The following is a 27,331-nucleotide window of genomic DNA, read 5'->3' on the forward strand; positions in this document are numbered from 1 at the left end:
CATCAAAGATTGATAAAAAAATATCATGGTGGAATCAAAAATTATAGATACGTTGGAGATGTATCAATGTTAACCATAGAACTGCGTCACCCTATCATCCTCAGTCTACTGGTCAAGTTGAACTTAGCAATAGAGAAATAAAATTAATTTTGCAAAAGACTGTTAATAGGTCCAGGAAGAATTGGTCTAAGAAATTAGATGATGCACTTTGGGCTTATAGAACAACATATAAAAATCCTATGGGTATGTCTCCTTATAAAATGGTTTATGGAAAAGCTTGTCATTTCCCTCTTGAGTTAGAACATAAAGCATATTGGGCAGTTAAAGAGCTCAACTATGATTTCAAACTTGCTCGTGAAAAGAGGTTATTTGATATTAGTTCATTAGATGAATGGAGAACCCAAGATTATGAAAATTCAAATTTATTCAAAGAGAAAGTTAAAAGATGGCATGACAAGAGAATCAAAAAGCATGAGTTTAAAGTCGGAGAATATGTTCTTTTGTACAACTCTCGTTTTAGATTTTTTGCAGGAAAGCTCCTCTCGAAATGGGAAGGCCCATATGCCATTGAGGAGGTTTACCGGTCTGGTGCCATCAAAATAAATAACTCCAAAGGTACTAACCCGAAGGTTGTCAATGGACAACGAATAAAGCATCTCAGTTACGCCTATCAATATTGAAAGTAATATTATCCAAACTTTGACACCGGAAGAACACATAAAAGAGTCCTTCCGGAACACTCCAGAATCATGAAAATAAAGAGGTATGTGATACGTTAAGTAAACGGACTCCGAAAAATCTGCAAATATATTTTTTACCAGTTTTAGAATATTTTAGAATTTGGAAAGAAAGAAACTACCAGGAAGCATCCCCTGGTGGGCACATGACACCCCTAGCGCGTCCAGGTGGGTTGTGCCCACATGTGCACCTTCCGTACCCCGTTATTCTACCATATACTTGTCCTCCAAGATAAAAAAATCTATATATACTTCCCGAACCTGTTGATCACCATATCATGGAGAAATCCTCTGTTCTCTTTTTCCTTGCTTCTTTCTGTCAGGTCCCATCTACCATGGCCTCTTCAAGCTCCTCCAAGGACAAGTTCTTCAAGAACGTCATCAACCCATATTTGCGGGAAGTGGTGCAACACCCTCAGGTCATCTAGATGCATGAGGGGGTGCTTCACCTCCATGATGTGCCGTGTCCCAAGGGGATAGGAACCGTGGAGGCCAGGCTTGAAGCTATGGAGCAAGACGTCTTCTGGTGTCAGGGGATGGTGGAGCATGGGCTCAATGCCAATCACGTCATGATCATGGACCTTTCCCGTGATCTCAAGGTGTATGGCAAGCCCATGAAGGACATCATCTTCACCCTCAACAAGCAAATCAACTTTCTCCAAAGCCAGATCTACGATCTTCAAAACCAAGTCTTTGAATATGAGGCGAGGTTTGAAGGTATGAGTTTGGCTGCTGGTTGCAGGACTCATGAGACTCACTCCTCCTCTTATGATGGTGGGCCACTGCCATGGAAATCCGAGGACAAGGCCTCTCCTTCATCACCACCATCGTCTTCTTCACCACCAAAAGAAAATTGAGTATCGGGTATGGGCACTCCCCTTGGCTTTCGCCAAGCTTGAGGGAGGTGCCCCGGTATCGTATCATCCCACTATCCTTTTGCTTTTACTTATATTAGTTCAATCTTTTGCTTTAGATGAAATAAAGTTTAGTTCAATCCTTTCTTACTTGAAAGTTTGCTTAGTGATCTATCATTGTAATCGTGGGCAAGTTATATAATAAAGTTTAGTGTGAGTTTTTGCTTTCTTTACTTTCATGTTGCAAATAAAGAAAAAAAGAAAAAGAGAAAGGAAATAAATGAAGAAAGGAAATAAACTAATAAGATTATATACTAATCCGATGGTAGGTGATAGCTCCACATAAGGAAAAGTATAAGTAAGAAAACTTTATTAGAGATTGACAAACATAACATTAGTCAATGATGCAACTCATGAAAGAATTAATAAGGGAACAGAAGATTCACATATAAATATACCATCCTAGAAATCTTTTGTGATTGTGATCCCTCATCAAAATATTATATGCCAAAATTGTTGATGTTGGACAAGGAAGACAACTTAATGATTTATGTTTGTTTATATTCACATAGAAGTCATATTGTCATAGATCCTTCAACATGTGGTTCTTGCCCCCTATCTTTGCTAGCCAAAAATTCCGCACCAAGTAGAGACACTACTTGTGCATCCAAAAAACCCTTTAACCCAAATCTTCTTCAAGTGTCTACCATACCTACCTATGGATTTAGTAAGATCCCTCAAGTAAGTTGTCATCGATGCAAAAAGGCAGTAAAAATTGCTAGACCATTTTAATTGAGCGTTGTACGAACTTGGATGACAAAGAATAAAAACGACAAACTGCATAATCAAGGATGTCATCTTAAGGGGCAATGCAACGTGACGTTCTCTTGCACTAAGGGATTGAGCATGCAAACAAATAAGCGCATGGAAACCTCTGCTTCCCTCTGCGAAGGGCCTATCTTTTACTTTTATGTATTTACTTTTATGCAAAGAGTCAAAATTTTCCCTTTATTCCTTTTTATTTTCTCTTTTGGCAAGCATCATGTGGTGAGGAAAGATCTAGGCACATAAGTCCAGTTGAATATAGATAACATGAGTTATTATTGTTGGCATCACCCTTGAGGTGAGTATGTTGGGAGGCGAAACTATAAGCCCTTATCTTTCTATGTGTCCGATTGAAATGTTTTGCTCATGGGTACAAGGTGAGTGTTAGCAATCATAGAAGACTATATGATGGTTGAGTATGTGGACTTGCTTTAAAGGCTCTGACACGTGACTCTATCTGAAAAGATGATGAATTGTAGTTACAAAGTTGACTGAGAACATAGTTTGTTGGTTTCTAATAGAGTTTTTGCTTTATACTTCGATTGTGTGATGAACTATTACTTATTCATGAGAAGTATATGATAAAAGTTCTTTGATAAAATTCCTATGTTTAATTTTGTTGCTGCTATAATAATCAACATGATGCTTCTATGTCCATATTTTGTTTTTATCGACACCTCTATCTCTCAAAGCATGTGGACATGTTTTTTGATTTTGGTTTTTGCTTGGGGACAAGCGAGGTCTAAGCTTGGGGGAGTTGATACACCCATTTTGCATCATGTTTTCTTACTGTTATTTATAATGTTTTTATCCATAATAATGCTTTTTCGAGTAATTCTAATGCCTTTTCTCTCATAATTTGCAAGGAACACACCAAGAGGGAGAATTCCGGCAGCTGGAAATCTGGACCTGGAAAAGCTACGTCAGGCCACCTATTCTGCACAACTCCAAATGAGCTGAAACTTTACAGAGATTTTTATGGATTATTTGAGAAATACTTGAGCCAATAAACACTAGAGGGGGGCCACCAGGTGGGTACAACCCACCTGGGTGCGCCAGGCCCCCCAGGCGCGCCCTGGTGGATTGTGGCCTCCTCGGCCCACCTCCGATGCCCATCTTCTGGTATATAAGTGGTTTTAACCTAGAAAAAAAAATAAGAGGAGGACTTTCGAGACGAAGCGCCGTCGCCTCGAGGCAGAACTTGGGCAGGTGCACTTTTGCCCTCCAGTAGAGCGATTCTGCCGGGAGAACTTCCCTCTCGGAGGGGGAAATTATCGTCATCATCACCACCACCAACTCTCCCATCTTGGGGAGGGCAATCTCCATCAACATCTTCACTAGCACCATCTCATCTCAACCCTAGTTCATCTCTTGTATTCAATCTTGTTACCGGAACTATAGATTGTTGCTAGGGGGTGACTAGTGGTGTTGATTACATCTTGTAGTTCATTACTATATGGTTTATTTGGTGGAAGACTATATGTTCAGATCCATTATGCATATTCATACCCCTATGATCATGAGCATGTTTATTGTTTGTGAGTAGTTACTTTTGTTCTTGAGGTCACGGGAGAAATCATGTTGCAAGTAATCATGTGAACTTGATATGTGTTCGATATTTTGATAGTATGTAACTACTATGTATGTTGTTATTACCTTAGTGGTGTCATGTGAACGTCGGCTACATGACACTACACCATATTTGGGCCTAAGGGAATGCATTGTGGAGTAGCAAATAGACGATGGGTTGCGAGAGTGACAGAAACTTAAACCCCAGTTTCTGCGCTATTCCATAGGGGACCGATTGGATCCTAGAGTTTAATGCTATGGTTATAATTTATTCTTAATACTTTTCTCGTAGTTGCGGATGCTTGCGAGAGGGTTAATCTTAAGTAGGAGGTTTGTCCAAGTAAGAACAACACCTAAGTACCGCTCCACCCACATATCAAATTATCAAAGTAGCGAATACAAATTGAACCAACATGATGAAAGTGACAAGATGAAATTCCCGTCTACCCTCAAGAACGCTTCGCTTATCATAAGAGATTGTTTTGGCCTGTCCATTGCCTCAAAAGGATTGGGATACCTTGCTGCACTTTTGTTACTATTATCATTACTTGCTCGTTACAAATTATCTTGCTATCAAACTACTCTGCTACTTAAAATTTCAGCACTTGCAGACAATACCTTACCGGAAACTACTTGTCATTTCCTTCTGCTCCTCGTTGGGCTCGACACTCTTACTTATCGAAAAGAGCTACAATTGATCCCCTATATTTGTGGGTCATCAAGCCCAAATTCTGTGAAATGCCTTGAGGCCATGAAATATGAGATGGGATCCATGTATGAGAACAAAGTATGGACTTTGGTTGACTTGCCCGGTGATCGGCAAGCCATAGAGAATAAATGGATCTTCAAGAAGAAGACTGACGCTGACAGTAATGTTACTGTCTATAAAGCTCGACTTGTTGCGAAAGGTTTTCGACAAGTTCAAGGAGTTGACTACGATGAGACCTTCTCACCCATACCGATGCTTAAGTTTGTCTGAATCATGTTAGTAATTGCCGCATTTATGATTATGAAATCTGGCAAATGGATGTCAAAACTGCATTCCTTAATGGATATCTTAATGAAGATTTGTATATGATGCAACCAGAAGGTTTTGTCGATCCAAAAGGTGCTGACAAAGTGTGCAAGCTCTAGCGATCCATTTATGGACTGGTGCAAGCCTCTCGGAGTTGGAACGTACGCTTTGATAGTGCGATCAAAGCATATGGTTTTATACAGACTTTTGGAGAAGCCTGTATTTCCAAGAAAGTGAGTGGGAGCTCTGTAGCATTTCTAATATTATATGTGGATGGCATATTGTTGATTGGAAATAATACTGAATTTCTGGATTGTTGGATTTCGGGTTCTGGCAGACCCTTGAGGTTCGGACACTGGGGTGCGCGCGGAGATCTCTCCCCTACCGATCTATGTCCAATCTCCTCGCGTGATCCAAGATGGAAACAACGAACAATACAAGGGACACGAGGTTTATACTGGTTCGGGCCACCGTTGCGGTGTAATACCCTACTCCAGTGTGTAGTGTGGTGGATTGCCTCAGGGGCTGATGATGAACAGTATAAGGGAAGAACAGCCTCGCGAGAGGTGTTCTTGAGCTGGTGCGATGAACTGCTAGGGTGAGTTCAGTCGCCTCTCTCTCTCTCTACTGGGGTTCTACCAGATCTCTAGTCGTCTCTCTTTTCCCCCCCTTGGTTTCCCTTTCCTTCTGTGGTGGCTAGCTCTATTTATAGGGGCCCTGGGCCTCTCCCCAAATAATGAGCGGGAAGGGCGCCAACAATTGGCCATTTTGAAGGGGAACATCTAGTACAAGTTATCCTGACCAAAGGTGGTCTTCGGCTGCCAAAAGCTCTAGTGATGACGCCATCTTGGGCTCCACGGTGACCTCCGTCCTGCCGCTCTGCTGGTCTTGGTCTCGTTGCACTGGAATGGTAACCTTTGCCCGATGCCTTAGGCTGTGCTTGCCCCCTTTACACAAAAGGGGAAACAAGGACACTGCGCAGGCCGGCGCCCGCCTACGCCCGCCTGGTCTCGATCGTCATGGCTTGCGTCACGGGCTCCTCGCGAGGTACCCATGCCTTGATCTCTCCGCCTCCTCGCGAGCCTGCCTAATGAGGCTACCTCTGAGGAAGCTTTCTGTCGTCCGCCCCGCGAGGCTTGGGCCCTCGCGAGGGTCTTGAGCTTGAGCTGATGAAGATGAGCAGCGCTGGGCTCCCCACTTGAGCCACGCCGCAGGCCGCAGGCAGGCAATCTGGGGACCCCCATTCCCAGAACGCCGACAGTAGCCCCCAAGCCCAAGGCGCTCCCGGGCTTGGCCTAGCAGGGAAGCGAAGGGGCAAGCATGAAGCGCCGCGGACCCTAATAGCCTGCGGCCTTGGGCGCGACGTGGCGATTGTTTGGACGTGGGTGTCTACACTTCCTACGACGCTTCGGCAACTGTCCATCTGACAAAAGAGGTGCCCGGGCTAGACTTACTTGCTTTGTTCTCGTTCGCCTCGCCCCAGATCCCCTTTCTCGCTCTCCTCCTTCTTGCTTCTGAAATCCTCTAGACCTGTCTCAATCCTTCTCGCCCGACACGCCATGGCGCCTCGCAAGTCCCCGACCGAGGCTTGGTACTTGCCGACCCTGGATTCCCCGAACTTGCCGGAGAAGAACCTCGCCCTCAGGCACCTGATGACGGTGGCGCAGGGCAGCAAGGGGGCGACTGTGCTCAAGGCCGGCTCCCACCAGCCTGAAAGCAGGGGGAGCACCTTCTATTCGCTTTTTGTGAGCGCCATCGTCGCCGGTCTGGTGCCTCCTTTCTCTGAGTTCTTCTTTGTTGTTCTCCGCCAGTACAACTTGCAGGCTCTACATCTCCACCCCAACTCTGTTCTTCTCCTGGCGATTTTTTCTTACTACTGTGAGGCTCATGTCGGGGTAAAGCCCTCGGTGGCCTTGTTGCGCCACTATTTTCCCCTCTCGGTTTCTAGTGGACATGTCTCCGCATGTGCGAGCTTCATCGCATACTCCAATTCCAATGCTATCTCGAAGCCTGGGAAGAGAATCGAAGTCCTTCGGAGCAAGTGGGTCATGGTGGACGTCGGGCGCCTCCACCCCCGTCTAGTGTTGCCTACGGGGCAGACCAAGGCTGTCGACGCGTGGTCCAGTGCGGAGCTCGTCGACCCCCGTGCGAGGGCGGTGCTGAAGAGGATGAACGCGGACCTGAGGCCGAGCAACTTGGGGACGGCGAAGCTGACTGGAGCCACGCTCCTGAGGGAGTTCTTGGAGCACTGGGTGGCTCCACTCCAGGAGCACTCGCTCCCATTGTGGAGGCTTGGGGAAGTGGACGCCGCCTTGCGCCTAAACTCTGAGGCCCTAACCAATGAGAATCTGGTCACGGCCCTCCATTCCTTGGTTGGGGGAGACGTGGCGAAGCCGGTGGGCGCCCCCGTCCCCCTGTTCCTTCGCGACGATTGGGAGTAGGTGGTGAATGCCATGCCCACCTTTAATGGCGATGGGCTGGTGCCCGGGAAGCTCCCGAGGGTCTTGCGGCACTGACGCATGTCCTTAGCCACGTCTACCTGCGCGATCCCGACGTCGACTTCGACAGCCTGCTGGAACCCGTGAGCGGCGACCTTGCCGCCGTTGCCACTGAGGCCGTGAAAGGCCGAGCCGAAGCTTTGCTGGGGAGGTTCCGCACCTTCAGCGTCTTGCCCGGGTGCGGTGCCGCTAGCTCCACGGCCCTGGGAGGTGGAGTCGTCCAGCGTGACTCCACCACAGGCGGCGGTGCCCTTGAAGAGTGATCCCTTCGCGTCTTCTGTCCTGTTTTTATTCCTGCAACATGCACCATGCCTCGCGGAGGTGTTTAAACTTGTGTTTGGCGTCGTGAAACAATCTATGGCTTGTAATATTTGCTTTGAATTTCCTGGAATTTGCATTTTTCTCCCCTACTTGCTCGTGCTCTATGTCGGCAGGGCCCGGCCCCGCGCATACCTCACCCAGCGTTAGCCCCGACCGGAAACCACGACAGGACTAAGTAGTGAGGGGCTACGTGGCAAGTTAGGCTCCTGAGTCGCGATGCTCAGAAGTCCCCCTTGACGCACAAGCAACAAGTAGGAAAGGGGGTATGAGGAGTGGATTGATCGTTCTGCGTTGGCAGGGCCCGGCCCCGCGCATACCTCACCCAACATTAGCCCTGACCGGAAACCAGGACGGGACTAAGGAGTGAGGGGCTATGGGGCAAGTTAGGCTCCTGAGTCACGATGCTCAGGAGCTCCCCTTGACGTTCAAAGGGGTTTCCATACCTTGGCTCCGCTCGGGGAGGGGCGTGTGATGACCAGGTCCGAGGGACCTGTCTAGGTGGCGTGCGCTTGGGCAAGACCAGGGCATAGCCCCCGTGTCCAGCCCCCTCGCGCGGCGCTCCCGAGGGGAGGCATTGCGATGGTGCCGGACACTGAGCTTTGGGCTCCCTGAGGTTGGTACGACCGTAGGCCGCCCTTAGTTGTTTATCACCAGCGCGGAGCATAGCGCTTCCGTATGTGTACGGGCATAGCCGCTCCTCGGCAGTGTCGTCAGCCAGCGCGGAGCATGGTGCTTCCACTGGTACGTAGGAGGGGGCTCCCCTCCGGGAGGAGCCCCCGGGGCGTGTATGCCCTACCCTGACACGTGGCCGACACGGTAGGGCTAGGAGAGGTGTATCTGGGCACTCGTGAGCCAGCACGGGACTCACGAGGCCCTACCTCGAGGCAGGTTGCGCCTCGCTCTAGGCCTTTATCAATGGTGTGTTCCTGCAGGGTGGCTAGAATGCAAATGCTCTACGTCCTCAGGTCCAGGCCCCCGAGCGAGCGAAGTCGTCGCTGGTATGACAGGTCGCGATGCCGTGGGTCAAGGCCAGGGGGTGAGGGCTATAGAGCCAGTAGGAGCCCACGAGTCGCGATGCTCAGGTACCCCCTTTTAACGTGCAAGCGCTTTGCATGAAAGCAGAGATGTCCGTGATAAGCAGCAGGCGACAATTAAGCGTGAAAGAGCAAATTCATTTTAAGTAGACGCGGGAAAAGAAAATGCCGCTGGGCCAGGCCCGAGCAGCTCGGGGATGATGCAGCCCGAGGGGCGCCCCCAACAAGGTAAGTAAAGAGCATAAGCAAAACAGATACATGCCACAGGGACGGACCCACACAACCTGGGAATGATGCGGCCCTGTGGGCGCTCCCAGCTAAAAACAGAACTTAGAAAGATGTCACCTGGTGCTGTTGAAGATGGAGTGGCATTGAAGAAGCGGGCGATGCGCGATGAAGGCGTCGACCCTCACGAGCCCCAGGCCCAGGAGCCTCGGGAGGCTCCGGGGGCACAGGCGGGTCTCCGAGGGCCATTTCCATCTCCACCAGGACCGCACAATGCCTGACCTCCTGAGCCTCCAGAATGCTCCTCAGCAGGCGCTGATGAGCGGCGACCGCGTCCGGCAGGCTGATAGGCATGCGAACGTAGCTGTGAGGTGGACCCTCACAACGCCCCACGCGCGAAGGCCAGAGGCGCTCCTGAGACGCGGCTCAGTTGAGCCCTGGCACGTCGACGCAGACGCGCAGCCCACCATCCTCGCCTGGATGTGGGGCCACGGCGGGCAAGCGGCGGCTACCGCGCATGATTCTCGACTCCTGTAGCTCCTGGGTGCTCCTTGCGATGAACTCCTGTGGGTTTGGTCTTCCTTGCCTTGTACCTTCCGGAGGGAAACGTGCCTGGAATCACCCCTCCAAGTGGTGCCCGAGCGCCTCCCTCGCGACCTTAGCAAAGTCAGTGGCTCTCCAAGAAAGAGCCCCCGAGCCCTGCCCGAGGAGGGAGCCGGGCGCGCCTTCCTATGGGAGGGAGGGTGGCGCTCCTTGATTGGGCGCAGATCCTGACGCAACACCTCCGGAGGTGCCTGCCTCCTTGTGGCTTGGGCCAGGCGAAACCTTTTTCTTCTTAAGGGTCGCCTCGAGAAGTGTTCCGTTCCTGCGGTCCAGGTCTTCGATTGCTGCGGCTTGGAAGGCACACTCAAGTGAACACACTGTGTCCCTTTATTCACAGGGTACGGTGATGACTCCACCGCTTCTTGGCATCTTGAGGACATTGTATCCATGGTGAGTCACTGCCATGAACTTGGCCAGGGCTGGGTACCCGAGGATGGCGTTGTATGGCAGACGGATGTGGGAGACGTCGAAGTCGATGAGCTCGGTGCGGTAGTTGTTGCGCTGCCCAAAGGTGACAGGAAGGCGAACCTGCCCTATTGGAACAGTGGAACCATTAGTGACTCCTGAGAATGGCTTGGTTGGCTGAAGCTGATTGTACGGCACTTGGAGATTGTCGAACATCTCGACGGACAGGACGTTGAGTCCTGCTCCGCCGTCAATGAGGGTCCTGGTGACCTGCACGTTGCTGATGACTCGGGAACAAAGCATCGGGAGGACCCCGGCCGTTGCCGCGCACTTGAGCTGATCCGCTGAGCTGAACGTGATAGCGCACGCGGACCACCTGAGAGGGCGCGTGGCCTCAAGCTTGGGGAGGACTGCATTCACCTCGCGAGCAAACTGCTTGAAGATGCGCTGTGAGGCTGGGGCCTGCGTGCCACCCAAGATGCAAGCGATCGCGCGCGGCTCCTGGAAGCCCCCAGCTCCCTCGTCTTGATATTGGTCTTCGTTCCTCCTTGGCGGTGCCGGCAGAGGAGGAAGGCCTGCGTTGCCGTACAGGCGATCCTCATGAGGCTGATCTCTCCAGCCTCCCTCGCGAGGCTGGTCCTGCCAGCGATCCTCGCGAGGTCGGTCACGCCACGCTTGGCGAGGGCCATGGTCTTCCCGTCGTCCGCCACCTCTTCCTCCTCCTCGGCCATGGCCCTTATCGTTGCGCTCGGGGCGTCGGCCAACACGGCCATCTCTCACGGCCCTAAGCTATTGACATTCGTTGGTGTTGTGGGTGTGGATGTCGTGGTACACGCAGTACCGGCTGCCCTTGGATGACTCAGGCTGATCCCTGCCTTGCTTGGTGTCTGGTTCCACTGCAAGCACGGCATCCCCCTTGCGCTTCACGTCCTTGGCCTTGGGCTTCTTCTCTTCCGGGTCGGCAGCCGGGAGTTCGAGGAGGGAAAGGCGCCCTTCCTCAGCCCTGGTGCACTTCGTCGCCAAGTTGAACAGCTCTAGGGATGTGCACAGGTCTTCATGGATTGCTAGCTCCTCCTTCATTTTGATGTCGCGTACACCATCGGAGAAGTTTGAGATGATGGCTTCTTCAGTCACCTTTGGGATCTTGAGGCGAGCGTTGTTGAAGCGCTGGATGTATTTCTGCAGGGTTTCCCCTTGCTGCTGCTTGATGCGGCGCAGATCGCTCACGGCTGGGGCCCGGTCGTGAGTGCCCTAGAAGTTGGCGATGAAGCGAGTGCGCATCTCGTCCCAAGAGGAGGTCGTGCCAGGAGCCAGGTTCAGGAGCTAGGTGCGGGCCCCGTCCTTGAGCGCCATGGGGAACCAGTTCGCCATGACCCTTTCGTCTCCGTTGGCGGCTTCGATGCATAGCTCGTAGAGCTGTAGGAACTCCGTGGGGTCCGCCGTGCCATCGTAGAGAGGGGCAGGTCAGGCTTGAACTTGCCTGGCCATGCGACGCCGCATAGCTCAGGGGTGAGAGCACGACAGCCTGCTGTGGCCACCGGTGCCTTTTGCTGGTACTGGGCTTGCTACTGGGGATTACCGCGCACCGCCGCTTGGAGCAGCGTGGGGTCTTGGCATGGTGGTGCAGGGACGCGATCTTGGCACGCCGGCGCTGGGAGCGCACGAGCACCTTCTTGAGGACGAGGGATCTCTTGGCAGCTCCTTTCTTGCTGCGCAGGTGCCGGGCACGGAGGGTCTCGCCTTGGGGCTGCGCGCCTTGGAGCCAGGGCGACTTCTTGGGGAGGAGGTGGTGGAGGCACCTCCTGATCTTCGCCTCCTGCGCGGAATGGAGGGTGAGGTAGCGAGAAGAACGACAAGGGGGAGCCCCCGGCGGCAATGACGAGCTCGGTGATGCGGGCGAGCCAGTCTTCGTAGAGGTCGTCGACGAGGCAGTAGTGCAAGAGCTCTCTTGCCAGGAGCAGCGCAGCATGTGCGTCCGTGGGGGCGCAACGGGCGTGAGACGATGAAGCGGCTGGAGTCAGCGACGATGTGGCGGTGCGGCCCTCCCGCCATACCCAAGGATGCTGGGACGAGACCTGCTGCTCGTTCCCCGCCGGGCCGGTGGCGGCGTTGGCGGCAGGCGACGGAGAATGACGAGGGCGTCCGCCGACGGGCGCCATCTGGGCGACGCGGGTGGCGAGAGCAGCCCGACGCTCGGCGCGAGCCCAACGAGCGTCAACCATGGACACGACGGAAGATCACACGCGAATAGCAGAAGAAAGATTCCGGCGCATCCCTACCTGGCGCGCCAAATGTCGGATTTCGGGTTCCGGCAGACCCTTGAGGTTCGAACGCTGGGGTGCACGCGGAGATCTCTCCCCTACCAATCTACGTCCAATCTCCTCGCATGATCCAAGCTGGAAACAACGAACAACACAAGGGACACGAGGTTTATACTGGTTCGGGCCACCGTTCTGGTGTAATACCCTACTCCAGTGTGTGGTGTGGTGGATTGCCTCAGAGGCTGATGATGAACAGTACAAGGGAAGAACAGCCTCGCGAGAGGTGTTCTTGAGCTGGTGCGATGAACTGCTAGGGTGAGTTCAGTCGCCTCTCACTCTCTCTCTGCTGGGGTTCTACCAGATCTCTAGCCGTCTCTCTTTTTTTCCCTCAGTGTCCCTTTCCTTCTATGGTGGCTATCTCTATTTATAGGGGCCCTGGGTCTCACCCCAAATAATGAGCGGGAAGGGCGCCAACAATTGGCCATTTTGAAGGGGAACATCTACTACAAGTTATCCTGACCAAAGGTGGTCTTCGGCTGCCAAAAGCTCTGGTGATGACGCCGTCTTGGGCTCCACGGTGACCTCCGTCCTGCCGCTCTGCCGGTCTTGGTCTCGTTGCACCGGAGTGGTAACCTTTGTCCGATGCCTTGGCCTGCTCTTGCCCCCTTTGCACCAAAGGGGAAACAAGGACACTGAGTAGGACGGCGCCCGCCTGGTCTCGATCTTCATGGCTTGCGTCACGGGCTCCTCGTGAGGTACCCCTGCCTTGATCTCTCCGCCTCCTCGCGAGCCTGCCTGATGAGGCTGCCTCTGAGGAAGCTTTCTGTCGTCCGCCCCGCGAGGCTTGGGCCCTTGCAAGGGTCTTGAGCTTGAGCTGATGAAGATGGGCCGCGCTGGCCCCCCCACTTGAGCCACGCTGCAGGCAGGCAAGTCTGGGGACCCCCGTTCCCAGAACGCCGACGTGGATAGCATAAAAGGAAACTTGAATAAGAATTTTTCAATGAAAGACCTCGGTGAATCTCCTTATATATTGGGCATCAAGATCTATAGAGATAGATCAAGATGCTTAATTGGACTTTCACAAAGCACATACCTTGATAATTTTTTGAAGAAGTTCAAAATGGATCAGTCAAAGAAAGGGTTCTTGCCTGTGTTACAAGGTGTAAAGTTGATTCAGACTCAATGCCCGACCACTGTAGAAGATAGAGAGAAAATGAAAGTCATTCCCTATGCCTCAGCCATAGGTTCTATCATGTATCCAATGTTGTGTACCAGACCTGATGTGTGCCTTGCTACAAGTTTAGCAGGGAGGTACCAAAGTAATCTAGGAGTGGATCACTTGACAACGGTTAAGAACATCCTGAAATACCTGAAAAGGACTAAGGATATGTTTCTTGTTTATGGAGGTGACCAAGAACTCGTCGTAAGTGGTTACGTCAATGCAAGCTTAGACACTAATACGGATGACTCTAAGTCACAAACTGGATATGTATTTATATTGAATGGTGGAGCTGTCAGTCGGTGCAGTTCCAAACAGAGCGTCGTGGCGGGATCTACGTGGGAAGCGGAGTACATAGCTTCTTCGGAAGCAAAAAATGAAGGAGTCTGGATGAATGAGTTCATATCCGATCTAGGTGTAATACCTAGTGCATCAGGTCCAATGAAAATCTTTTGTGACAATACTGGATCAATTGCCTTGGCGAAGGAATCCAGATTTCACAAGAGAACCAAACACATCAAGAGATGCTTCAATTCCATCCGGGATCAAGTCAAGGAGGGAGACATAGAGATTTGCAAGATACACACAGATCTGAATGTTGCAGACCCGTTGACTAAGCCTCTCTCACGAGCAAAACATGATCAACACCAAGACTCCATGGGTGTTAGAATCGTTACTATGTAATCTAGATTATTGACTCTAGTGCAAGTGGGAGACTGAAGGAAATATGCCCTAGAGGCAATAATAAAGTTGTTATTTATATTTCCTTATATCATGATAAATTTTTATTACTCATGCTAGAGTTGTATTAACTGGAAACTTAGTACATGTGTGAATACATAGACAAATAGAGTGTCCCTTGTATGCCTCTACTTGACTAGCTCGTTAATCAAAGATGGTTAAGTTTCCTGACCATAGACATGTGTTGTCATTTGATGAACGGGATCACATTATTAGAGAATGATGTGATGGACAAGACCCATATGTTAGCTTAGCATAATGATCGTTTAGTTTTTTTTGCTATTGCTTTCTTCATGACTTATACATGTTCCTCTGACTATGAGATTATGCAACTCCCGAATACCGGAGGAACACCTTGTGTGCTATCAAAAGACACAACGTAACTGGGTGATTATAAAGATGCTCTATAGGTGTCTCCGATGGTGTTTGTTGAGTTGGCATAGATCGATATTAGGATTTGTCACTCCGTGAATCGAAGAGGTATCTCTGGGCCCTCTGGGTAATACACATCACTATGACCTTGCAAGCAATGTGACTAATGATTTAGTTACAGAATTCTGCATTATGGAACAAGTAAAGAGACTTGCCGATAATGAGATTGAACTAGGTATGCGGATACTGACGATCGAATCTCGGGCAAGTAACATACCGATGACAAAGGGAATGACGTATGTTGTTTTGCAATTTGATCGATAAAGATCTTTGTAGAATATGTAGGAGCCAATATGAGCATACAGGTTCCGCTATTGGTTCTTGACCGGAGATGTGTCTCGGTCATGTCTACATAGTTCTCGAACCCGTAGGGTCTGCACGCTTAACGTTCAATGACGATTTGTATTATGAGTTATGTGATTTAATGACCGAAGTTTGTTCGGAGCCCAGATGAGATCATGGACATGACGAGGAGTCTCGAAATGGTCGAGAGGTAAAGATTCATATATTGTAAGGTTGCATTTGGACATCAGAATGGTTCCGAGACATTCGGGCATTTTTCCGGAGTACCAGGAGGTTACCGGAACCCCCCGGGGATGTTAATGGGCCTTAGTGGGCTTTAGTGGAGAGAGAGAAGAAGGGCCACAAGCTGGCGCGCGCCTCCCCCTTGCCCAAACTGAATTGGACTATGGGTGGGGGCGCGCCCCCTCCTTCCTTCTCCCCTCCTTCCTTTCCCTCTGGTGGAAGAAAGGAAAAGGGGGGCTGAATCCTACTTGAACTAGGAGTCCAAGTAGGACTCCCCCTAGCGCGCCCAACCTGGCCAGCCTCCTCTCTCCCTCCCTCCTTTATATATGTGGCCATGGGGCACCCCAATAGCACAATAGACAATCTCTTAGCCGTGTGCGGTGCCCCCCTCCACAGTTCAACACCTCGGTCATATCGTCGCAGTGCATAGGTGAAGCCCTGCACCGGTAACTTCATCATCACCGTAGTCACACCGTTGTGCCGAGGGAACTCTCCCTCATCCTCAACTGGATCAAGAGCTCGAGGGGCGTCATCATGCTGAACGTGTGTTGAACACGAAGGTGCCATACATTTGGTACTTGGATCGGTTGGACCGTGAAGATGTTCGACTACATCAACCACGTTACTAAACGCTTCCGCTTTCAGTCTATGAGGGTACATGGGCACACTCTCCCCTCTTTTTTCTATGCATCTCCTACATAGATCTTGCGTGATCGTAGGATTTTTTTGAAATACCGTGTTCCCCAACAGTACCCCATCCACAATCAATATAAACAAGAGCAGGACTTAGGGTAAATACCATGTCCCTATTTTCTCCTGTTACCATTGTTCTCATATAACCATCTTGGGACCCCCCTGCCCGAGATCCGCCGATTTTAGCACTGACATTGGTGGCCCATACAGGTCCCGTTGTGTGGTTGTTGGAGATATGCCCTAGAGGCAATCATGTATGGTGATATTTCCTATGTGTTTATGAGTAAAGATAGTCCTAGGACATTATCAGTGATGTGTATCAACAAGTACATGGCTTGTTTGTGGGACTATGCATTGTATGATGACTATCCTAAAAGGTCCCTAGACGAAAGGTTGTGTGGACACACAACTGACAAGACTAGCATATGACACGGTGGGTGCCTCGGTCTCACTAGCCATGGAGCACTAGATGCTAGCCATATAATATGGACTCAGAAGGATCTGGTTGAATTCGAAATAGTCGGATCCGAGTCTAGATAAGGTCTGAGTCGGACATACCCGACTATGAGATGCGGAGATAGCTCAATGCTACTTCTTGAGCTTGCGTTGGTTTTTCCCTTGAAGAGGAAAGGGTGATGCAGCAAAGTAGAGCTAAGTATTTCCCTTAGTTAGAGAACCAAGGTATCAATCCAGTAGGAGGTGCAAGCAAGTCCGCAATCTATGCACCTGCACAAACAATCAAACACTTGCACCCAATGCGGTAAAGGGGTTGTCAATCCCTTCATGGCCAATTGCAATGGTGAGATCTAATAGAGATAGGTATAAAATATTACTAAAACATAAAACAAAATTAAAGTAAATAAATTGCAGCAAGATATTTTTGGTTTATAGATCTGAAAATATATAATGGAAAATAGACTCAGGGGCCATAGGTTTCACTAGAGGCTTCTCTCATGAAGGTAAATAGTACGGTGGGTGAACAAATTACTGTCGAGCAATTGATAGAAAAGTGCAAAGTTATGACGATATCCAAGGCAATGATTATGCATATATAAAGGAAATATGCCCTAGAGGCAATAGTAAAGTTGTTATTTATATTTCCTTATATCATGATAAATGTTTATTATTCATGCTACAATTGTGTTAAAGGAAACTTAGTACATGTGTGAATACATAGACAAACAGAGTGTCCCTAGTATGCCTCTACTTGACTAGCTCGTTAATCAAAGATGGTTAAGTTTCCTGACCATAGACATGTGTTGTCATTTGATGAACGGGATCATATCATTAGAGAATGATGTGATGGGCAAGACCCATCCGTTAGCTTAGCATTATGATCATTTGGTTTTATTGCTATTGCTTTCTTCAAGACTTATACATGTTCCTCTGACTATGAGATTATGCAACTCCTGAATACCAAAGGAACACCTTGTGTGCTATCAAACGTCACAACATAACTGAGTGATTATAAAGATGCTCTACAGGTGTCTCTGAAGGTGTTTGTTGAGTTGGCATAGATCGAGATTAGGATTTGTCACTCCGTGTATCAGAGAGGTATCTCTAGGCCCTCTCGGTAATGCACATCACTATGAGCCTTGCAAGAAATGTGACTAATGAGTTAGCTACGGAATGATGCATTACAAAATGACTAAAGAGACTTGCCGATAACGAGATTTAACTAGGTATCAGGATACCGACGATCGAATCTCGGGCAAGTAACATACCGATGACAAAGGGAATGACGTATGTTGTTATGCGGTTTGACCGATAAAGATCTTCATAGAATATGTCGGAGCCAATATGAGCATCCAAGTTCTGCTATTGGGTATTGACCAAAGATGTGTCTCGGTCATGTCTACATAGTTCTCGAACCTGTAGGGTCCGCACGCTTAACGTTCGATGACGATTTGTATTTTGAGTTATGCGATTTGAAGACCGAAGTTTGTTCGGAGTCCCAGATGAGATCATAGACATGACTAGGAGTCTTGAAATGGTCGAGAGGTAAAGATTCATATATTGGAAGGTTGCATTTGGACCTCAGAATGGTTCCGAGACATTCGGGCATTTTTCCGGAGTACCGGGAGGTTACCGAAACCCCCAGGGATGTTAATGGACCTTAGTGGAGAGAGGGAAGAAGGGCCACGAGAGGGCGCGCGCCTCTCCCTTGCCCAAAACGAATTGGACTAGGGGTGGGGGCGCGGCCCCCTCCTTCCTTCTCCTTCTCCCCTCCTTCCTTTCCCTCCGATGGAAGAAAGGAAAAAGGGGGCCGAATCCTACTTGGACTAGGAGTCCAAGTAGGACTCCCCCTGACGCGCCCAACCTAGCCGGCCTCCTCTCTCCCTCCATCCTTTATATACGTGGCCAAGGGGCACTCCAATAGCACAACAGACAATCTCTTAGCCATGTGCGGTGGCCCCCTCCATAGTTCAACACCTCAGTCATATCATCGTAGTGCTTAGGTGAAGCCCTGCGCCGGTAACTTCATCATCACTGTCGCCACGCCATCGTGCTGACGGAACTCTACCTCGTCCTCAACTGGATCAAGAGCTCAAGGGACGTCATCGTGCTAAACGTGTGCTGAACACGGAGGTGCTGTATGTTTAGTACTTGGATCGGTTGGATCGTGAAGACGTTCGACTACATCAACCGTGTTACTAAACGCTTCCGCTTTCGGTCTATGAGGGTACGTGGACACACTCTCCCCTCTCATTGTTATGCTTCTCCTAGATAGATCTTGCATGATTGTAAGAATTTTTTGGAAATACCGTGTTCCCCAACAGTGGCATCAGAGCTAGGTCTATGCGTAGATGTTATATGCACGAGTAGAACACTAAGAGTTGTGGGCGATAATAGTCATAATGCTTGCCACCAACATCTTACTTTGATTTGGTGGTATTGTAGGATGAAGCGGCCCAGACTGACCTTACATGACCGCGCTCATGAGACTGGTTCTACCGACATGCTTCACACACAGGTGGCTGGCGGGTGTTTGTTTCTCCAATTTTAGTTGAATTGAGATTGACTACGGCCAGTCCTTGTTGAAAGTTAAAACATCACACTTGACGAAAAATTGTTGTGGTTTTGATGCGTAGGTAAGAACGGTTCTTTCTAGAAGCCCGTAGTAGCCACGTATAACTTGCAACAAGAAAGCAGAGGATGTCTAACTTGCTTTTGCAGGGTATGTTGTGATGTGATATGGTCAAGACGTGATGAGTTATAAATTGTTGTGTGAGATGATCATGTTTTGTAAAAGTTATCGGCAACTAGCAGGAGCCTTATGGTTGTCGCTTTATTGTATGAAATGGAATCTCCATGTAATTGCTTTACTTTATCACTGAGCGATAGCGATGGTCGTAGAAGCAATAGTTGGCGAGATGACAACGATGCTACGATGGAGATCAAGGTGTCAAGCCGGTGACGCTGGAGATCATGACGGTTCTTTGGAGATGGATATCAAAGGCACAAGATGATAATGGCCATATCATGCCACATATTTTGATTGCATGTGATGTTTATCCTTTATGCATCTTATTTTGCTTAGTACAGCGGTAGCATTATAAGATGATCCCTCACTAAATTTCAAGGTACAAGTGTTCTCCCTGAGTATGCACCGTTGCTACAGTTCGCTGTGCCGAGACACCACGTGATGATCGGGTGTGATATGCTCTACGTTCACATACAACGGGTGCAAGCCAGTTTTGCACATGGAGTATACTAGGGTTAAACTTGATGAGCCTAGCATATGCAGATATGGCCTCGGAACACTAAGACTGAAAGGTCGAATGTGAATCATATAGTAGATATGATCAACATAGTGATGTTCACCATTGAAAACTACTCCATCTCACGTGATGATCAGACATGGTTTAGTTGATATAGATCACGTGATCATTTAGATGACTAGAGGGATGTCTATCTAAGTGGGAGTTCTTAAGTAATATGATTCATTGAACTTTAATTTATCATGAGCTTAGTACCCGATAGTATTTTCTTGTCTATGTTGTTGTAGATCAGTGGCCCGTGGTACCGTTCCTTTGAATTTTAATGCATTCCTAGAGAAAGCTAAGTTGAAAGATGATGGTAGCAACTACACGGACTGGGTCCATAACTTGAGGATTATCCTCATTGCTGCACAGAAGAATTACGTCATGGAAGCACTGCTAGGTGCAAGACCCGCTGCAGGAGCAACTTCGGACGCAATGAACGTCTGGCAGAGAAAAGCTGATGACTACTCGATAGTTCAATGTGCCATGCTTTACGGCTTAGAATCGAGACTGCAAAGACATTTTGAACGTCATGGAGCATATGAGATGTTCCAGGAGTTGAAGTTGATATTTCAAGCAAATGCCCGAGTTGAGAGATATGAGTCTCCAACAAGTTCTATAGAAGCAAAATGGAGGAGAATAGTTCTATTAGTGAACACATACTCAGAATATCTGGGTACCACAACCACTTGACTCAGCTGGGAGTTAATCTTCCTGATGATAGTGTCATTGACAGAGTTCTTCAATCACTGTCACCAAGCTATAAAGGCTTCGTGATGAACTACAATATGCAAGGGATGGAAAAGACAATTCCTGAGCTCTTCGCGATGCTAAAGGCTGCGGAGGTAGAAATCAAGAAGGAGCATCAAGTGTTGATGGTGAACAAGACCACTAGTTTCAAGAAAAAGGGCAAAGGGAAGAAGGGGAACTTCAAGAAGAACAGCAAGCCAGTTCTTGCTCAAGGGAAGAATCCCAAGTCTAGACCTAAGCCTAAGACTGAGTGCTTCTACTCAAAAGGGACTGGTCACTGGAAGCAGAACTGCCCCAAGTATTTGGCAGATAAGAAGGATGGCAAAGTGAAAGGTATATTAGATATACATGTTATTGATGTGTACCATACTAATGCTCGAGTAGCGCTTGGGTATTTGATACTGGTTCTGTTGCTCATATTTGCAACTCGAAACAGGGGCTACGGATTAAATGAAGATTGGCTAAGGATGAGGTGAGGATGCGCATGGGAAATAGTTCCAAAGTCGATGTGATCGCCGTCGGCACACTACCTCTACATCTACCGTCGGGATTAGTTTTAGACCTAAATAAGCACGAATATTATATCTGAATCTTGTTTGATGCGAGACGGTTATTCATTTAAATCAGAGAATAATGGTTGTTCTATTTATATGAGTAATATCTTTTATGGTCATGCACCCTTGATGAGTGATCTATTTTTTTGAATCTCTATTGTAGTGATACACATATTCATAATATTGAAGCCAAAAGATGCAAGGTTAATAATGATAGTGCAACTTATTTGTGGCACTGCCGTATAGGTCATATTGGTGTAAAGCGCATCAAGAAACTCCATGCTGATGGGATTTTGGAATCAGTTGATTATGAATCACTTGATGCTTGCAAACCATGCCTCATGGGCAAGATGACTAAGACTCCGTTCTCCGGAACAATGGAGCGAGCAACTGACTTATTGGAAATAATACACACTCATGTATGCGGTCCGATGAGTGTTGAGGCTCGCGGCGGGTATCGTTATTTTCTGACCTTCACAGATGATTTGAGCAGATATGGGTATATCTACTTAATGAAACATAAGTCTAAAACATTTGAAAAGTTCAAAGAATTTCAGAGTGAAGTGGAAAATCATCGTAACAAGAAAATAAAGTTTCTATGATCTGATCGTGGAGGTGAATATTTGAGTTATGAGTTTGGTCATTTGAAACAATGTGGAATAGTTTCGCAACTCACGCCACCTGGAACACCACATCGTAATGGTGTGTCCGAACGTCGTAACCATACTTTATTAGATGTGGTACGATCTATGATGTCTCTTACTGATTTACCGCTATCATTTTGGGGTTATGCTTTAGAGACGGCTGCATTCACATTAAATAGGGCACCATCTAAATCCGTTGAGATGACACCATATGAACTGTGGTTTGGCAAGAAACCTAAGATATCGTTTCTTAAAGTTTGGGGCTGCGATGCTTATGTGAAAAAGCTTCAACCTGATAAGCTCGAACCCAAATCGGAGAAATGTGTCTTCATAGGATACCCAAAAGAGACTATTGGGTACACCTTCTATCACAAATCCGAAGGCAAGATATTCGTTGCTATGAATGGATCCTTTCTAGAGAAGGAGTTTCTCTCAAAAGAAGTGAGTGGGAGGAAAGTAGAACTTGATGAGGTAATTGTACCTTCTCCCCAATTGGGAAGTAGTTTATCACAGAAATTAGTTCGAGTGATTCCTACACCAATCAATGAGGAAGCTAATGATGATGATCATGTAACATCAGATCAAGTTACCACCGAACCTCGTAGGTCAACCAGATTACGATCCGCACCAGAGTGGTACGGTAATCCTGTTCTGGAGGTCATGTTACTTGACCACGACGAACCTACGAACTACGAGGAAGCAATGATGAGCCCAGATTCCGCGAAATGGCTTGAGGTCATGAAATCTAAGATGGGATCCATGTATGAGAACAAAGTATGGACTTTGGTTGACTTGCCCGATGATCGGCAATCCATAGAGAATAAATGGATCTTCAACAAGAAGACTGACGCTGACGATAATGTTACTATCTACAAAGCTCGACTTGTTGCGAAAGGTTTTCGACAAGTTCAAAGAGTTGACTACGATGAGACCTTCTCACCCGTAGCTATGCTTAAGTCTGTCTGAATCATGTTAGCAATTGCCGCATTTTATGATTATGAAATATGGCAAATGGATGTCAAAACTGCATTCCTTAATGGATATCTTAAAGAAGAGTTGTATATGATGCAACCAGAAGGTTTTGTCGATCCAAAAGGTGCTAACAAAGTGTGCAAGCTCCAACGATACATTTATGGACTTGTGCAAGCCTCTCGGAGTTGGAATATATGATTTGATAGTGTGATCAAAGCATATGGTATTATACAGACTTTTGGAGAAGCATGTATTTACAAGAAAGTGAGTGGGAGCTCTGTAAAATTTCTAATATTATATGTGGATGACATATTGTTGATTGGAAATAATACTGAATTTCTGGATCGCATAAAAGGATACTTGAATAAGAATTTTTCAATGAAAGGCCTCGGTGAAGCTGCTTATATATTGGGCATCAATATCTATAGAGATAGATCAAGACACTTAATTGGACTTTCACAAAGCACATACCTTGACAAAGTTTTGAAGAAGTTCAAAATGGATCAGTCAAAGAAAGGGTTCTTGCCTGTGTTACAAGGTGCGAAGTTGAGCAGACTCAATGCCCGACCACTGCAGATGATAAAGAGAAAATGAAAGTCATTCCCTATGGCTGATGCCTCAGCCATAGGTTCTATCATGTATGCAATGCTGTGCACCAGACCTGATGTGTGCCTTGCTATAAGTTTAGCAGGGAGGCACCAAAGTAATCCAGGAGTGGATCACTAGACAATGGTCAAGAACATCCTGGAATACCTGAAAAGGACTAAGGATGTGTTTCTCGTTTATGGAGGTGACAAATAGCTCGTCATAAATGGTTACGTCGATGCAAGCTTTGACACTGATCCGGATGACTCTAAGTCAAAAACTGGATACATATTTATATTGAATGGTGGAGCTGTCAGTTGGTGCAGTTCCAAGAAGAGCGTCCTGGCGTGATTTACGTGTGAAGCAGAGTACATAGCTGCTTCGGAAGCAACAAATGAAGGAGTCTGGATGAAGGAGTTCATATCCGATCTAGGTGTAATACCTAGTGCATCAGGTCCAATGAAAATCTTTTGTGACAATACTGGAGCAATAGCCTTGGCGAAGGAATCCAGATTTCACAAGGGAACCGAACACATCATGAGACGCTTCAACTCCATCCACGATCAAGTCAAGGAGGGAGACATAGAGATTTGCAAGATACATACGGATCTGAATGTTGCAGACCCGTTGACTAAGCCTCTCTCACAAGCAAAACATGATCAACACCAATACTCCATGGGTGTTAGAATCATTACTATGTAATCTAGATTATTGACTCTAGTGCGAGTGGGAGACTAAAGGAAATATGCCCTAGAGACAATAATAAAGTTGTTATTTATATTTACTTATATCATTATAAATTTTTATTATTCATGCTAGAATTGTATTAACCAGAAACGTAGTACATGTATGAATACATAGACAAACAGAGTGTCCCTAGTATGCCTCTACTTGAATAGCTCGTTAATCAAAGATGGTTAAGTTTCCTGACCATAGACATGTGTTGTCATTTGATGAACGGGATTACATCATTAGAGAATGATGTGATGGACAAGACCCATCCATTAGCTTAGCATTATGATCGTTTATTTTTATTCCTATTGCTTTCTTCATGACTTATACATGTTCCTCTTACTATGTGATTATGAAACTTCCGAATACCGAGGAACACCTTGTGTGCTATCAAACGTCACAACATAACTGGGTGATTATAAAGATTCTCTATAGGTGTCTCCGAAGGTGTTTGTTGAGTTGGCATAGATTGAGATTAGGATTTGTCACTCCGTGTATCAAAGAGTATCTGTGGGCCCTCTCGGTAATGCAGATCACTATGAGCCTTGCAAGCAATGCGACTGATGAGTTAGTTATGGAATGATGCATTACGGAATGAGTAAAGAGACTTGCCGATAACAATATTGAACTAGGTATGAGGATACCGACGATCGAATCTCGGGCAAGTAACAAACCGATGACCAAGGGAATGGCGTATGTTGTTATGCGGTTCGACTGAAAAAGATCTTCGTAGAATATGTAGGATCCAATATGAGCATCTAGGTTCTGCTATTGGTTATTGACCGGAGATGTGTCTCAGTCATGTCTACATAGTTCTCGAACCCGTAGGGTCCGCACGATTTACGTTCGATGACGATTTGTATTATGAGTTATGTGATTTGATGAACGAAGTTTCTTCGGAGTCCCGGATGAGATCACGGAGATGACAAGGAGTCTCGAAATGGTTGAGAGGTAAAGATTCATATATTGGAAGGTTGCATTTGGACATCGGAATGGTTCTCAGATGTTCGGGCATTGTTCCGGAGTACCGGGAGGTTACCGGAACCCCCCGGGGAAGTTAATGGGCCTTAGTGGGCTTTAGTGGAGAGAGCGAAGAAGGGCCGTGTGGTGGCACACGCCTCCCCCTTGCCCAAACTGAATTGGACTAGGGGTGGGGGCGGGGCCCCCTCCTTCCTTCTCCTTCTCTCGTCCTTCCTTTCCATCTGGTGGAAGAAAGGAAAAGGGGGGGGGGCGAATCCTACTTGGACAAGGAGTCCAAGTAGGGTTCCCCCTGGCGCGCCCAACCTGGCCGGCCTCCTCTCTCCCTCCCTCCTTTATATACGTAGCCAGGGGCACCCCAATAACACAACAGACAATCTCTTAGCCGCAGGCGGTGCCCCCCTCCACAGTTCAACACCTCGGTCATATCGTCGTAGTGCTTAGGTGAAGCCCTGCGCCGGTAACTTCATCATCACCGTCTCCATGCCGTCGTGCTGACAGAACTCTCCCTCGTCCTCAACTGGATCAAGAGCTTGAGGGACGTCATTGTGCTGAATGTTGTGCTGAACACGGAGGTGACGTACGTTCGGTACTTGGATCGGTTGGATCATGAAGACGTTCGACTACATCAACCGCGTTACTAAACGCTTCCGCTTTCGGTGTACAAGGGTACATGGACACACTCTCCCCTCTCGTTGCTATGCATATCATAGATAGATCTTGCGTGATCGTAGGAATTTTTTTGAAATACTACATTCCCCAACAATATAGGCATCACGTCCGTGTCAAGTAGAGCAACTCCTTCTTGCATCTACTACTATTACTCCACATATTAACCGCTATCCGGCATGCATCTAGAGTATTAGGTTCATAAAGAACGGAGTAACGCCGTAAGTAAGATGACATGATGTAGAGGGATAAACTCAAGAACTATGATGAAAACCCCATCTTTTTATCCTTGATGGCAACAATAAAAATACATGCCTCGTTACCCCTATTTTGTCACTGGGTGAGGACACCGCAAGATTGAACCCAAAACTAAGCACCTTTCCCACTGCAAGAAGAACCAATCTAGTTGGCCAAACCAAACCGATAATTCGAAGAGAAAAACAAATATATCAAATCATGCATATAAGAATTCAGAGAAGATTCAAATAATATTCATAGATAAGCTGATCATAAATCCATAATTGATCGATCTCGACAAACACACCGCAAAAGAAGATTACATTGGATAAATCTCCAAGAACATCAAGGAGAACATGGTATTGAGAATCAAAGAGTGAGAAGAAGCCATCTAGCTACTTGCTATGGACCCGTAGGTCTGAGGCAAACTATTCACCCTTCATCGGAAGGGCAATAGGGTTGATGTAGATACCCTCTGTGATCAAATCCCCCTTCGACAGATCGCTGGAAAAGGCCCCAAGATGGGATCTCATGGGAACAGAAGGTTGTGGCAGCGGAAAAGTATTTTCATTCTCTCTTTGAGGGCTTTAGAATTTATGGGAATTTATAGGACGAAGGGGTAGGTCAGGGGACTCCTGAGGGGGCCACAAGGCAGGGCTGGTGGGAAACGTAGCATGCAATTTCAGAAAAATTCCTACGCTCATGCAAGATCTATCTAGGATATGCATAGCAACGAGAGGGGAAGAGTGTGTCTACGTACGCTTGTAGACCGAAAGCGGAAGCGTTTGACAATGCGGTTGATGTAGTCGAGCTTCTTCTAGCTCCGACCGATCAAGCACCGAACGTACGACACCTCCGAGTTCTGCACACGTTCAGCGTGATGGCGTCCCTCGCCTTCTTGATCCGGCAAGGTGTCGAGGAAGTAGATGAGTTCCATCAATAGGACGGCGTGGTGACGGTTATGATGAAGTGATCCTCGTAGGGCTTCGCCTAAGCACCGCGAGAATATGTCTGGGGGAGTAAACTGTGGAGGGGGGCGCCGCACACGGCTAACAATTGTTTGTTGTGTGTTCTAGGCGCCCCTCCCCACATATATATAGGTGGGGGGGAGAGGCAGCCAGGGGCATCCTAGGGTTGGCCGCCGCCCCCTAGGGGCCCTGCCTTGCCCTGCGCCCCCCTTTCCATGTATGCATGAAGGGGAAGGAAAGAGGGGGTGAGGGAAGGAAGTGGGAATCCTAATCCACACTTTCCTTTCCCTTTCCCCCTTTCTTCTCCTCCTCCTATAGCATTATAGGGTACACCAGCCCTTACTGGCTGCTGTGTTCCTTCACAAGGCCCATATGGCCCATAGGATTGCCGGCGTACCCGAAACACGTTACGGTGACCCGATAAGTACCTGATACCCTCTGAAACACTTCCGGTGTCCGAATACCTTCATCCTATATATCAATATTTACCTCTCGACCATTTCGAGACTCCTTGTCATGTC

Source organism: Triticum aestivum, chromosome 5A (assembly GCF_018294505.1).
Source record: "Triticum aestivum cultivar Chinese Spring chromosome 5A, IWGSC CS RefSeq v2.1, whole genome shotgun sequence".
Taxonomy (NCBI): domain Eukaryota; kingdom Viridiplantae; phylum Streptophyta; class Magnoliopsida; order Poales; family Poaceae; genus Triticum; species Triticum aestivum.